Genomic DNA, 13,085 nt, shown 5'->3' with positions numbered 1-13,085 from the left:
TTATAGACGAAGATCAATAGCTTTTAGGAAAAGATATATTTCGAACATGTAGTCCAAGTCCATCACACCCAGCACATCTCTCACTGGAACATAGGGTGGTTTTCGTCGGGCCCGAAGGGAGTCTATCAAATTCGTTCTAGCGACAAGATGGACCTCGCACGACCAAACAATATGCTCGATGTCGTGGTAACCTTGGCCGCAACTACACAAATTGCTGCTAGCAATATTCAAACGATAGAGTACCGCGTCTAAGGAATAATGATTAGACATGAGACGGGAAAATATACGAATAAAATCTCGACTCAGGTCCAATCTATTAAACCATGGTTTAAGGCTTACCCTTGGGATAATCGAGTGCAGCCACCGACCCTTGTCATCCTCGTCCCATTTGCGCTGCCAGTTGACAAGAGAGTTTCTTCGAACTAAAAAGTAAAATTCGTTGAAGGCAATTTCACGCTGGTACGTGTCGCCTTCCATCGCCCCCACCTTTGCCAGAGAGTCTGCCTTCTCATTACCCTCTATCGAGCAATGAGAGGGAACCCAAACAAAGGTGATAATAAAGCGACGTTTTGATAAAGCACTCAAACTATCCCGTATCTTCTCGAAGAAGTATGGCGAGTGCTTTCCCGGTTTTATTGAGTGGATTGCTTGAACAGAACTCAGACTATCCGTTACAATAAAGTAGTGCCCAACTGGCCTTGAAGCTATACTGTCCAAAGCACAATGAATAGCTGCTAACTCTGCTATATACACAGAGCATGGTGACTCGAGGCTGTAAGAGGCGCTAGATATTTCGTTGAACACTCCAAATCCTGTTGATTCCTCTATAAGTGATCCATCAGTAAAGTACATTTTATCAGCATCGACGTGTCTATATTTAGCTTCGAAAATTCTTGGAATCAGAAGGGAGCGATGAGGGACCGGGATTCCACAAATTTCCTGCTGCATAGACAAATCAAACTGGACAGAAGAATGATCGTAGTCTGGGCTACAAACACGAGTTGGAGAGAATGAAGAAGGGTTTACCTGCATTGACATGAGGACATGGTATATAGACATAAACCTGGTTTGAAAATTTTGCTCAAGTAGCCTGTCAAAATTTACAATCACCAGTGGGTTCATGACCTCACACCTGATGAGGAACCGAAGTGATAGTAGATTGAATCGATCTTTCAAAGGGAGTATTCCTGCCAAAACTTCAAGACTCATGTTGTGCGTTGAGGGCATACAGCCCAAAGCGATGCGAAGACAACGGTATTGGATACGCTCGAGTTTGAGGAGGTGAGTTTTGGCAGCTGACTGGAAACAGAAGCTACCATATTCCATCACTGAGAGAATAGTTGTTCGATACAATTTTAAAAGATCTTCTGGATGGGCTCCCCACCAGGTGCCAGTGATTGATCGGAGAAAATTCATTCTTTGTTGGCATTTTCCTTTCAGGTACTCAATGTGGGCTCTCCAAGTACACTTGGAATCAAACCAAACCCCAAGATACTTAGGGCATCCGCAGCAATCGCGAGTATAGTAAAAATGCTCACGAGTTTAATCACTTCCATACCGCACCGGGGGTTAGTATGAAGGTGAGCAAAATAGGGCCGTTGCCGTCGGGACCGACCAAATCACCAAATTTGCTCACTAGAAAGGGGCGAGATCAAACATGCACTGAAAAAATTCTACCGTTTTAAGCAGAATTAAACAAACGAACGGAAAGCGGAAACTTTTTTAATTGCGCAAAAACTAATTCCATGAAATATTTCCGAAAAGCCCTTCAAGTTCGACGATTGCTTTCTGAATTTTTTTTTAAAAGACATACACCGTCTTAGCCGATTTAGGCTCACAGACTGAATAAACGTGGACAACATTTTACTGACTCCCACTACCTTGAGTGAAGCTTCGAGGATTTTTCTCGGAGTAATAATAATCGAGACCAGTGTGCTGTGCAGGATTTTTGTATCCAACCGTATGGGTGGCATTCCATAACTGTCCCTACCGAATTCGGCTTTCGAAACGAGATCTCTCAATAAATTTGGAACTAATGGGACCCAGTTTTTCGGAGCAGCAACTATTTCAGTCAGCACGTTGGATAGAAAAAGGAGTTGAAGATTTAAGCAGAATTAAACAAACGACGTCGCAGCGTGTGGATGTTTGTTGATATTCATTTTAAAAAAAAAATCGTATGAGAAAAAAATTGTGGAAGGATTTTTTTTTTTTGAATAACCAGTTGAATTCGCAATTTCGTTACATTTTTCGGGTTTATCCAGGAATTGAACGAGAAAGTGCAATTGCTGGTTCTGATGGTGAGTTATTTATTTTGTATTTTATATTGTTTATGACTTTTTTCTACCTATAAATTTTGATAACATTTTTTCCTTTCTCACTCAATTTCAGATAAACAAACTCGAAGCATCGTATTTTATGACAAAAAATGATCATGTAAAGCCCGGTTTACAGTTCTTGTGAACTCGAACTCGAACGTGAACGTGAACTCACCACAGTGAAAAAATATTCCGCAGTGAAATGTCAAATCGGTCAAATCTTCAAAATTAGTAAGAGGTTTGTTCAACTGCGGGTAAAAATTGGTTTCGATCGGAAAATGACAGATCATTCAACCAATGTTTTGATCGATACTTGTCGAACCAATGCTCAAATTTAAATTCAAATTTCTCAAAAAAACATATTGTTCTTCTTCAAAACATATTCAGCTTTGAAAACGATTGATTTAATCAAATAATCCCAAAGTTCTTATCTTTGAATACAATGAATTTAAATTAAATTTTATGAATTTAAAGTACTCCTAAAAAGTATTTATCGATCAAGGAGTAACGAGCTTTAGCGATTCGTTTCTTTTGAAAAACTTATTGAAAGGACGTTATGAATATAACTTCTACAAGATAGCCATTTTTTGTTCTTGATTAAAAATTGACAAACAAAAATTTCAAAATTACTTTTAATTAGTGAAACAATTGAAAAGGTTTTTATTTGATTAAAATGCATCAGTACTCTTTTGTTTGTTAATTTTTCTGCTTTTCAGTTCTCCTTAAAACACATTATTTTTGAATGATTTCATAAATTTTCATAATTATTTCCATACCTTTTCTGAAACACACATTTGAACAAAGCGGAATCTATTTTTTTATTTCAATGGAATCTGGCCATTCGATGATCTTCATTTACATTTATTCGTTGAGAAGCTCTTCCAACAGGTACATTTATTCGTCGAGACACTCTTCCAACAGGTGCAATTAAATGATGCCCAAGCGGGTTTTAAAGTCAAAAAAAAATATCGTATGCGTTTCATTTCAAACTCGTAGTATTTTAAGCCTTTAATTGCCTTCAAATGTGCTTAAAAATTAAAAAAACTAATTTTTTATGAAGCAAAAATTTTTCCGTCATCGGTGAAATTTTTTTCAGAATGCACATTGCCATTCGGACGTGAAAATGAACGCGGAATTTATATTCACCACTCTTGTTCGTTTTCCGTTTTCACGTTCGCTCAGTGCGTTTACACTTCGAGCGGAATGTCAGTGAACGCGGAAAAAATATTCCGCAGTGAAAATCGGGGGAATTGAAATAAAATTAAGATTAAAGGGCTTTGAACAAGGAAATCAGTTCAAAAATAATCGTTCAACCATTCCGCATCTATTCCACCTAGTTTCGCAGCCATGAAATGCAGCATAGTCGAGTTTTTGAAGAATATAAGTTTTTTCATTTTCACGTTCGAAAGAACTGTAAATGCACCTTAACTAAGAAGGGCCGTTTGGTGGACGACTCCGAAAATTTACTCGGTCCGTATTAATTTAAGATTAAGATTTTCTTCAAAAGTTTTCTCAGTGCAATGCTAAATTTAAAAATAATTATGCTACCGCCCGGTGCGCGAAAGAGTGTGTATCCCAAAACCGGTCCGCTGAAATGAGCAAAACCGGGCCGCGTATACTCACTTATTGGTGCGTTTGCTCTTAAAACACCTCGATTGAGTGATCGTTCGGCCTAGAAGTTGAAGCTTAGGTTGAGCAGGTCTACGTTTCTTAGAGAAAACAACCATCTCCGTTTTCTGAGGAGAAAACTCAATCCCAAGCCCCAAAGCCCAGGAAGACAATCTGTCTAAAGTATCTTGTAAAGGTCTGAGCAGATGAGACTCAGTAGAACCTGTGACAGACACCACGCCGTCATCTGCAAGTTGTCTTAGAGTGCAGCCTTCAGCGAGACAACTATCGATGTCATTTACGTAAAAGTTGTACAAAAGTGGACTCAAACATGAACCCTGTGGGAGGCCCATGTAAGAGGTCCTTTTAATTGCAATATCTCCGTGAGCAAAGTTCAGATGTTTCTCACAAAGCAAGCTGTATAAGATGTTGTTCAAAAGCGGAGGCAGGCCCCGGGAGTGCAATTTGTCTGACAACACCTCTATTGAGACTGCATCAAAAGCTCCCTTTATGTCTAGAAACACTGAAGCCATTTGCTCACGTTTTGCGTACGCCATTTGTATCTCTGAAGACAGCAAAGCAAGACAATTATCGTTTGTCCCTTTGCCCCTTCGAAACCCAAATTGAGTATCTGAAAGGAGACCATTTGCTTCTACCCATTTATCCAAACGAAACAAAATCATTTTCTCCATCAATTTGCGTATACAAGACAACATCGCTATTGGACGGTACGAATTCGCATCGGACGCTGGTTTTCCGGGCTTTTGGATAGCGATAACTCTCACTTGTCTCCACTCTTGGGGAACAACGTTATTCTCCAAGAATTGATTGAATAAATTTATAACAAGCGAAATTTTGCGGCGTCCGGAAGGTTTTTCAACAAGTTAAATTTGATTTTATCAATTCCCGGAGCTGAATTGTTACAAGAGAGGAGCGCAAGAGAAAATTCGACCATCGAAAAGCTGGAATCCAGACCACACCTATCAGAAGGCACGTTCCGGATTATTTTTTGCACAGGTGTAGAATCTGGACAGACTTTCCGTGCGAAGTTGAATATCCATCTATGTGTATATTCTTCACTTTCATTTGTAGATGATCGATTACGCATGTTTCGTGCAACTTTCCATAAGGTACTTGTAGTATCGTAGTTAAAGTTCATATGGCACTTTATACTATATTGCCCATTCTTACTATGCATGATTGAGTTTGTGTGTACAATATTGCCTTACAAACTAATGTAGCATGCCATGGAAAAACATTCGTTACTGGACAACCAGGAGTAGCAGACGACGTGAACTTTAGCTCCGTGGGCGACACTTCATTTGGCGACGAGGATGGGATGGCGAATCATTGGGTGAGTAATTAAGGAAAACGAATTGAAAAACATAAAGAAAAGAGAGTTGAAATGGATCAGTCGCTTAAATGCGGAATATGAAGTCTGATTCCATTCTGCGTAATAGCAGGGAAATAGAACAGTCACTTAAATGTGGACGATAAGAATGTTTTGTTCTATTCTGCGAGCGAGCAGGAACAGTGGAATCGCTTAAATGCGGATAACAGAAGCAACAGTGGAATCGCTTAAATGCGGATGAAAAAAATAGCTTAAATGCTGTAGCTTTGATGCTGAAATGGAAAATGATGTGAGCGACAAAATGATGAGTAGTAAATTACTTAAAAGTATTTTTCAAAATGGTAGAGATTATCAGCTTAAACTCTGAGAGAAGATAATTAAATGAAAAGGAGTATAGTCGCATGAGTGAAATGAAGAATTCATTTCTGGTGGAAAAAATGAACTTTCTGATTTTTAAAAGCATGAAAAACGAATGACTTGGAAGCTAGAAACCGAGGAAAGATAATAAGAAAAATATCAATGGGGTTGTGAAATGGAAGATCTGAGTATGATTTGTACTAGAGCACCAAGTGCGTTGGAAAAAGCAAGAATACAAAAAAATATGGTGAGAGCAGCAAGAATGGCATAATGGTTGAAATCTTAAGAACCAATTTGAATCAGTAGAGTTGACGATATCGCTTATTACATTATTACACTATGCTGAAAAAAGTTATTCAACAGTTGTAGGATTCATGACTGAAATATTCAGAAGAAAGTAGCTACTTGGCTGCCCAAGCAACCAAAAGTCGCGTTTTTACTTAACTCCGAACTAAGAAGTTCACATTTGGCTGAAAAAATGTATTACGGGAACCTCAGGTGACTCTTGTCGCGTAAAAGTTACTCAGGAACTTCCATCGCCCTTTGAAAGGTTAAACTATCGATATCGGAACTTCTAAGCGCTTTTAATGGAACTTCTTTCAAGAAGGTCGATAACGTTCGCGTTACATTCCAAAACGCACCATTAAGATACTTGAAGGCGTTTTAAAGAACCTATATGGGAAATCTAAGCGACATGTCAAAAATGTTTTTCAAGAAGGTCGATAACGTTCGCGTAACATTCTAAAGCGCACCATTAAGATACTTGAAGGCGTTTTAAAGAACCTATATGGGAATTCTAAGCGACATGTCAAAAATGTTTTTCAAGAAGGTCGATAACGTTCGCGTAACATTCTAAAGCGCACCATTAAGATACTTGAAGGTGTTTTAAAGAACCTATATGGAAATTCTAAGCGACATGTCAAAAATGTCTTTCAATTTCTTGTCATGGTATTTGTTTTGTTTATATCTGTACTGATATTTACAAATGGAATTCAAGATTTTTTCGAATTTTTCTTATAAATGTTAAATAAGATATTCGAATAAATTTTTGATGATAAGAATTTTTGTTATGATTCATATTGTGTACTGAAAGTCCTTTGAACGAAATAAGGTACCTTCTATTGACCAACCCACTCAATCAACCTAAATGACATTAAGTTTAAATACTAATCATTGCAGGGGCAATTAGCTTTTGCTGGATTGGTCGAGAGGCAGGTGAGTTTAATTGCAATCTAGAGAGCAGCGGTTCAATTCTCTGGGCGTGTAAGCAGCTTTTGTAATCAAAACAATATAATTAAAATCAATGAGATAGACCATGATAGACCGGCAACCTAGCAATCTGACATGTGGTTGTCAGAGCAATCTGTCAATTGGATTTTTTTTTTCGGCGCGTAGAAGTTTCTTGACATTCTCTTAGAAGCTGAATAGCGTTCTCTACAGCCCCCTAAACGAACTTGAAAGTAGCTTTAAGAACTTAAATTTTGGGCTGATTAGCATTCTCTTCAGACACAAACGAGAGCTGATTAAGCTTCTATGGAACCTTTTTAAGGGAATTCTGGTTGCTTGGGTGGATCTGAGCTGAGGCAAGTGAGTTAAAGATCTGATGAAATTATATATACTTTGAAGAAAAAAGGTACGCGCCCATATGAGAGGTGCGGGTTTGAGAGAAATTGGGAGAATGTATAAAGAATCAGATGATGCAAATATGTGGATCTGAAGTGTTGCGCCGTGATATGCTAAAGCAGAAAGAGGCAGTTAGTCTTTGTTAAAATTGTATGTGTAGTTTTTTCTAAGCCTTTAAGCTCCGATCATGTCGGAGGAGGCAACAAAACTTTAACCGAGTAACGGCTTTGGAATGGACTAATTGTCATGACAGATTTTCGAAAACGGGTGTGTGAATCAGCTATACAAAGACACGGTAATCCGCCACGGGTGTGCAGCCAGTCAGCTGTGAGCTAGAGTAAGGGAGTCGAACGACAGTGCGCAGCTCCCCTGGCAGGTTGTGGTTCAGTGGCACATCGGTGGTGCGTCCAAGCAGCGGACCAGTTCGCATACCGGGATGCTGTTATTGTGGTGAGGGAGGCCTGAGTTGAACCTGGCTATCCAAGGAAAAAAGTAACAAAAGGTTTGTATCGAATGTATCAGATTTTCTTCGTTTGTGCGTGGTAGGAAAAATTTGGTCATATGCAGCGATAGAGCTTTGGAACAATGGAAACACTTGGCTTTCCAATATTTTTGGAAAATGAGGAATACTCAAGTGAGACAAATCAGCAATTGCAGTAAAAAAAAGGGTCAGGGTTTGATTAATTGGATTCTTAAAAGAAGCAGTAGGATAAAGAAATTAACCGACAAAATTGTTCAGTTTGGAAGAGACTCTCCATGATTCAGGTAACTTAAACATACTGGTTCTCGATAACTGAAAGAACTTACACAGACATTACAAGCTAAATGATAGAAATGAAAAAAAAAAGAAAAGAAGTAAAGACGTGTGGAATGTCCCATTATGAACTGATGGGGAACCACCCGCTGCCGACCGACTCGCACGATGCCGTTCCAAGAATGGCCGAATGACCGTTGGATCATGGATGTTGACCGCTATAGTGTGTGACATTTACAGTGCTGCTAGTTTCTCTGTCATCGTTTATTGTATAGTTTCAATGAGTTTGTTCATTGACATTATGACTACTCACAAGACGGAGAGACTACAACTGATAGTATACATAGAAGGAGGTAATGCTATTAGTCTTAGAAAAAAAGATGAGGCTTTGTTGGAGAACAAGCGTATACTATGTTTACCCTAATAAGGTCAAGGTGAACTAGTGGTATTCTAGAGAACAACTGAGATAGAGGTGGTTTAGTCCAAGGTCCAAGCCAACTTGTGAGTAGTGACAGTATTGTAACCTTTGATCGAGATACGGTTAAGAAATCCATGGACAAGAAATCAGTCCATCAGAATTTGTATGCGAGGCCATGTTGAATGAATACTAAATAAGTTGAATGAAAATATAATTTAAAAAAAGGGGAAAGTAAATGTAGTATCGTAGTTAAAGTTCATATGGCACTTTATACTATATTGCCCATTCTTACTATGCATGATTGAGTTTGTGTGTACAATATTGCCTTACAAACTAATGTAGCATGCCATGGAAAAACATTCGTTACTGGACAACCAGGAGTAGCAGACGACGTGAACTTTAGCTCCGTGGGCGACACTTCAGTACTCAAGGAAGTTTCCCGTGATAAACCGCCCACAAAATTCCGCCAATACGCCTTCTTTTTCCCTTTGATTAATTTTTTGAACTGATTTTCAAGGGAAACATAAGCATCAAAAAGGACGAGAGTTCCATATTTCCGAAAATCTTTGAATGCTTTTGATTTGTCCTTATAAAGCTTGGAACACTGCTGATCCCACCATGGGTTTGGAGGCCTTCGAGGAACTGATGAATCTGGGATGGGTTTTGTTTGTGCGCAAAGTGCACTTTCATGTATCAAACGTGAAAGAAAGTGGTACTCCTCTAAAGGAGGTAAAACATTCATAGAATCGATGGCTGTTGTTATTTCGTCCGAGTACTTTTTCCAGTCGATGTGTCTTGTAAGGTCATATGTCATATTAGTAGAATTCAAAGAGCTGACCCCATTGGTGATTGTAATTTTGATAGGCAAATGATCACTACCATTAGGATCAGGGACTACCTTCCACTGGCAATCCAATGATAGTGAATTTGAGCAGAGTGAGAGGTCAATTGCGCTTTGTCTTGCAGGAGGTTTAGGTACCCGTGTTTTTTCACCCGTGTTCAAAATTGTTAAATTGAAACTATCACAAATATCATAGATAAGAGTAGAACGACTGTCGTCAATTTGTTCTCCCCAGACAGTTCCATGTGAATTGAAGTCACCCAGGATCAACCTTGGCTCAGGGAGCACTGAGCACAGGTCCTCTAGGTTACTTCGATCCACTGCAACTCTATGAGGCCAGTACAAACTGACAACACATAAATCCTTGCCTCTTATAGTTGTATGACATGCAACAGCTTCAATTCCTCCTGATAAAGGGAGGTGGATTCTATAAAAAGAGTGGCGCTTATTGATCCCCAAAAGCACCCCTCCATAAGAATCGTTGCGATCCAAACGGATAATGTTAAAATCGTGGAATGAGATGTTTGATTGAGAAGAAAGCCATGTTTCTGAAAGGGCAAAAATATCGCAACTAGTTTCATGAAGAAGAAATTTGAACGGATCCAGTTTAGGGACTAAACTACGACAATTCCACTGTATAACAGTGATATCTCCGACCTCTCGGCGTAAATTAGCCATCGAGAGAGATAAACATTGAAATGAGGGGCCAAGTTTGCATCAATTGCTTCAAAAATGTCTTTAATACAGGAAGCATTGTTTTTACAATGCTTTTGATGGATTCAGAAACGTTGAAAAACGAAAAAATTCCATTCAGAATGTCAGTCAACTTAAACAATCCTGGCTGGGAAGTTGATTCTGGAAAAACTGTATTCGTCATAGGGGCCTTTGAAGTCCCTGCAGGTGTTGAAGCATTCTGTGGTGAAAAAATTGTGCGGAATCCTGGAGGATTTTGTTTTTGTTGTTCTGCAGCATTCGGCTTTTTAGGGACACTGGTTGGAGGGCTCATTGTAGGGATTTTCTTGGGAATTTTGTGTGTCTTCGTAGTTGTTTTTACACGTTTCCGGGAGTTCGCCGCAAAAATAAACGGGTTGTCTTCATCAGTCGTCTCTTCAGTGTCAACTGGCAACACAGAAAAAATGTTACTAGAATGAGGTTGGGCCAGTGGAGAAGCGCTCTTTAAGATAGAGGCATAAGAACGTCTCGATCGTTCTTTTAAAGAGCGCTTCTGTTTATCCCAGCAACTCTTGAATGCCTCGCACGAAGAGATTTCATGGGGTGAGCCCCCGCAATAGACACATTTCTGCTCTATTGCTGAGCATGCTCCAGCCCCATGATTCTCCCCGCATTGGGGACAGCGTGGCTTATTGCAACAGTGCGATGCTGTGTGCCCCAACTTGATGCAATTTTGACAATGCATGGGTCGAGGCACGAAGAGTCGCACAGGAAGCCTTAAAACTCCGTCAATCAAGACGTAGTGAGGGAGGGCGGTACCCGCGAAGGTCACACGAAATGAAGCTGAAGGCGAGTACTTTGTAACTCCATTTACGACGTTGGCAGTATTGAGTTGACGGCAATCCACGATTTCGACAGAAGTCGAATCGAGGCTCTTGAACTTACCAACGCCGTTGGATTTAACGTACTTCGCATCCAGACTCATTTCTGTGATCACGCCCTCAATCTCTACGTCTCGAGACGGTATGTAAACGTGATACTCTAGGTTCAGAAACTTACTGGCTACAATCTCGTTAGCAGCTTTCGAGCTAGCCACAACAACGCGCAGCTTGTTTAGACGCAATTTTGTAACACTGGTTACAGAGGTCCACCTCGCCAGATCTTTGGTGATCTGTACCACATTAAGAGGTTTACCGTTCTTTTTGGGCCGGATGAAAACCACCCATGGCCCAGAGGAAGATGAGCCTTCAGCATATTTTCGGAGCCGGGTGACACTACTCTCCACTGGAGATGATCCAACATTGTCATCCATCAGAGAACGATTTGCATCTGAAGGACCAGCATCAGCTGATTCCTCCAGATGCTCCTCATCTTCATAGGTGAAATTCACATCATCCCCAGTTGGAGGGTATAACCCCCCGCCTTCGCTCATATTTTTCAACGGGAAAACGAATACCCTCCGTGTTGAAAATATAAGCGAAGCACAAAATTATCGAAATATATATATAAAGGGAAATATGATAGAAAAAGAAAAAGTGAAAAAAGAAATAAAAAAGAACTCACTATTTTTTTAAGTAGTTTGTACACAATTTTTTTCTTCAGTGTTCGATATTCTCTCAAACCACGTGGTCCCCTCTTCGTTGGTGGAAGATGGCTGCCGCAACTCGACCCTGATGATGATGAGTCCAATGTGTTTCCGATGATGGTCGTGGCTATTGTTATCACCACACAACAGCAAAAATCAGTGGTCTCGGTAGATTGCACTGCCTGGGATAATCCTTTGGTGATGATAATGGTAGCTATGCAACCAAAATGGAGTCCCAATAATGTCGAACACTTATAGCACTACAATGCACTCCGATTGGGAAAATTAAATCACCCCAAAGTTGATTGTCCGTTTTTGGTTTAATGTACGGATCCGTAACTGCCCTAGCGGTAATAAAATCCGGATATATCGGGTAACTGCACTACAATCACTTCTAACAGTGTCGCGAAACTCTAGCTCAGAAAAAAACGACCGTCTACAGTGAGTGATGAAGCACGAATTCCATACCATCTCAGGATGCTAACCGCTCGACCACCGAAGAGTTGTTGAGAGAGGCAGCTACATCATCGTATATGCGAGACTTTCTGCGAATGAAGCGGGAATAAAAGTTATCCCCCAAAAAAAACAGTTCTTCGCTTTGAACTTACCCCCCAAACCTAAATTTGCCATGATGGAGGTAATAGAATCAGATTCGCTTACAACAAAAACCCCCCAAAAAAACAGTTCTCCGTTTGAAGGACAAGTTTGGCTTATTTTCAAGCTGTGATTTTTTCACAAACCTGAGTTGTCAATATCGAACTCAGGTTTGGCGGGTGGCAGTTCTCAAGTTTGGGCATTTTCGATTTTCAGTGTACTCGGTAACACCGCCCGGATCGAAAAATCGGCCCAAAATCGGTGGGATTTCGAACCGTTCAACCCGTGAATCGGTTAGAATTCTGACGAGAAATCCAACCGATTTCCGACGAATTCAGTGCCCTGGTGAAACAACTTTCCTGACGACGATATGTTTTTGCAAGTGAGCTGTCAAAACAACTGTAGCATCTACCAAGGTGTGTTTATATAGGAGGTGTTATTTCCGTCTTGAAACGACCCAGTTGTTTTTTTTTTACAAAAAAAAAAACAACTGGGTCGTTTCAAGACGGAAATAACACCTCATATATATACACACCTTGGTAGATGCTACGAAATAAATAAGTAAACAATCGCCTAAAAAGTGGACAAAAGACTGCTTAACATTTACACAAATGCGATGAAATTCTGTCGCTGTGAACACTTGTATCGTTTTTGGCACTGTTCAAATGAGCGCACAAACGGTTTGGCTGCAAATTCGATGATCTCACGGCGATTGTTTAATTCTATGCTCTCCCACACGATACAAACATATTTCACGCGAATACAAACGATTGTTGGCGATAACAGCAACAACAAAAACTGTCTCCACCCCGGCTGGGGCTGAGTAAATAACCTGAATGTTGTGCAAACAGCACCATACACAATGCCACAGAGGGATTGTTTGTACAAAATATTTCGATCCCGACCGATTTTACTCAAACCGTTTGCGTGCTCATGCAAATCGTGTTCACAGCACTGTGACTGAATT

The sequence above is a fragment of the Uranotaenia lowii genome, chromosome 3, assembly GCF_029784155.1.
Source record: "Uranotaenia lowii strain MFRU-FL chromosome 3, ASM2978415v1, whole genome shotgun sequence".
Lineage (NCBI taxonomy): Eukaryota > Metazoa > Arthropoda > Insecta > Diptera > Culicidae > Uranotaenia > Uranotaenia lowii.
This window is presented reverse-complemented; position numbering follows the sequence as displayed.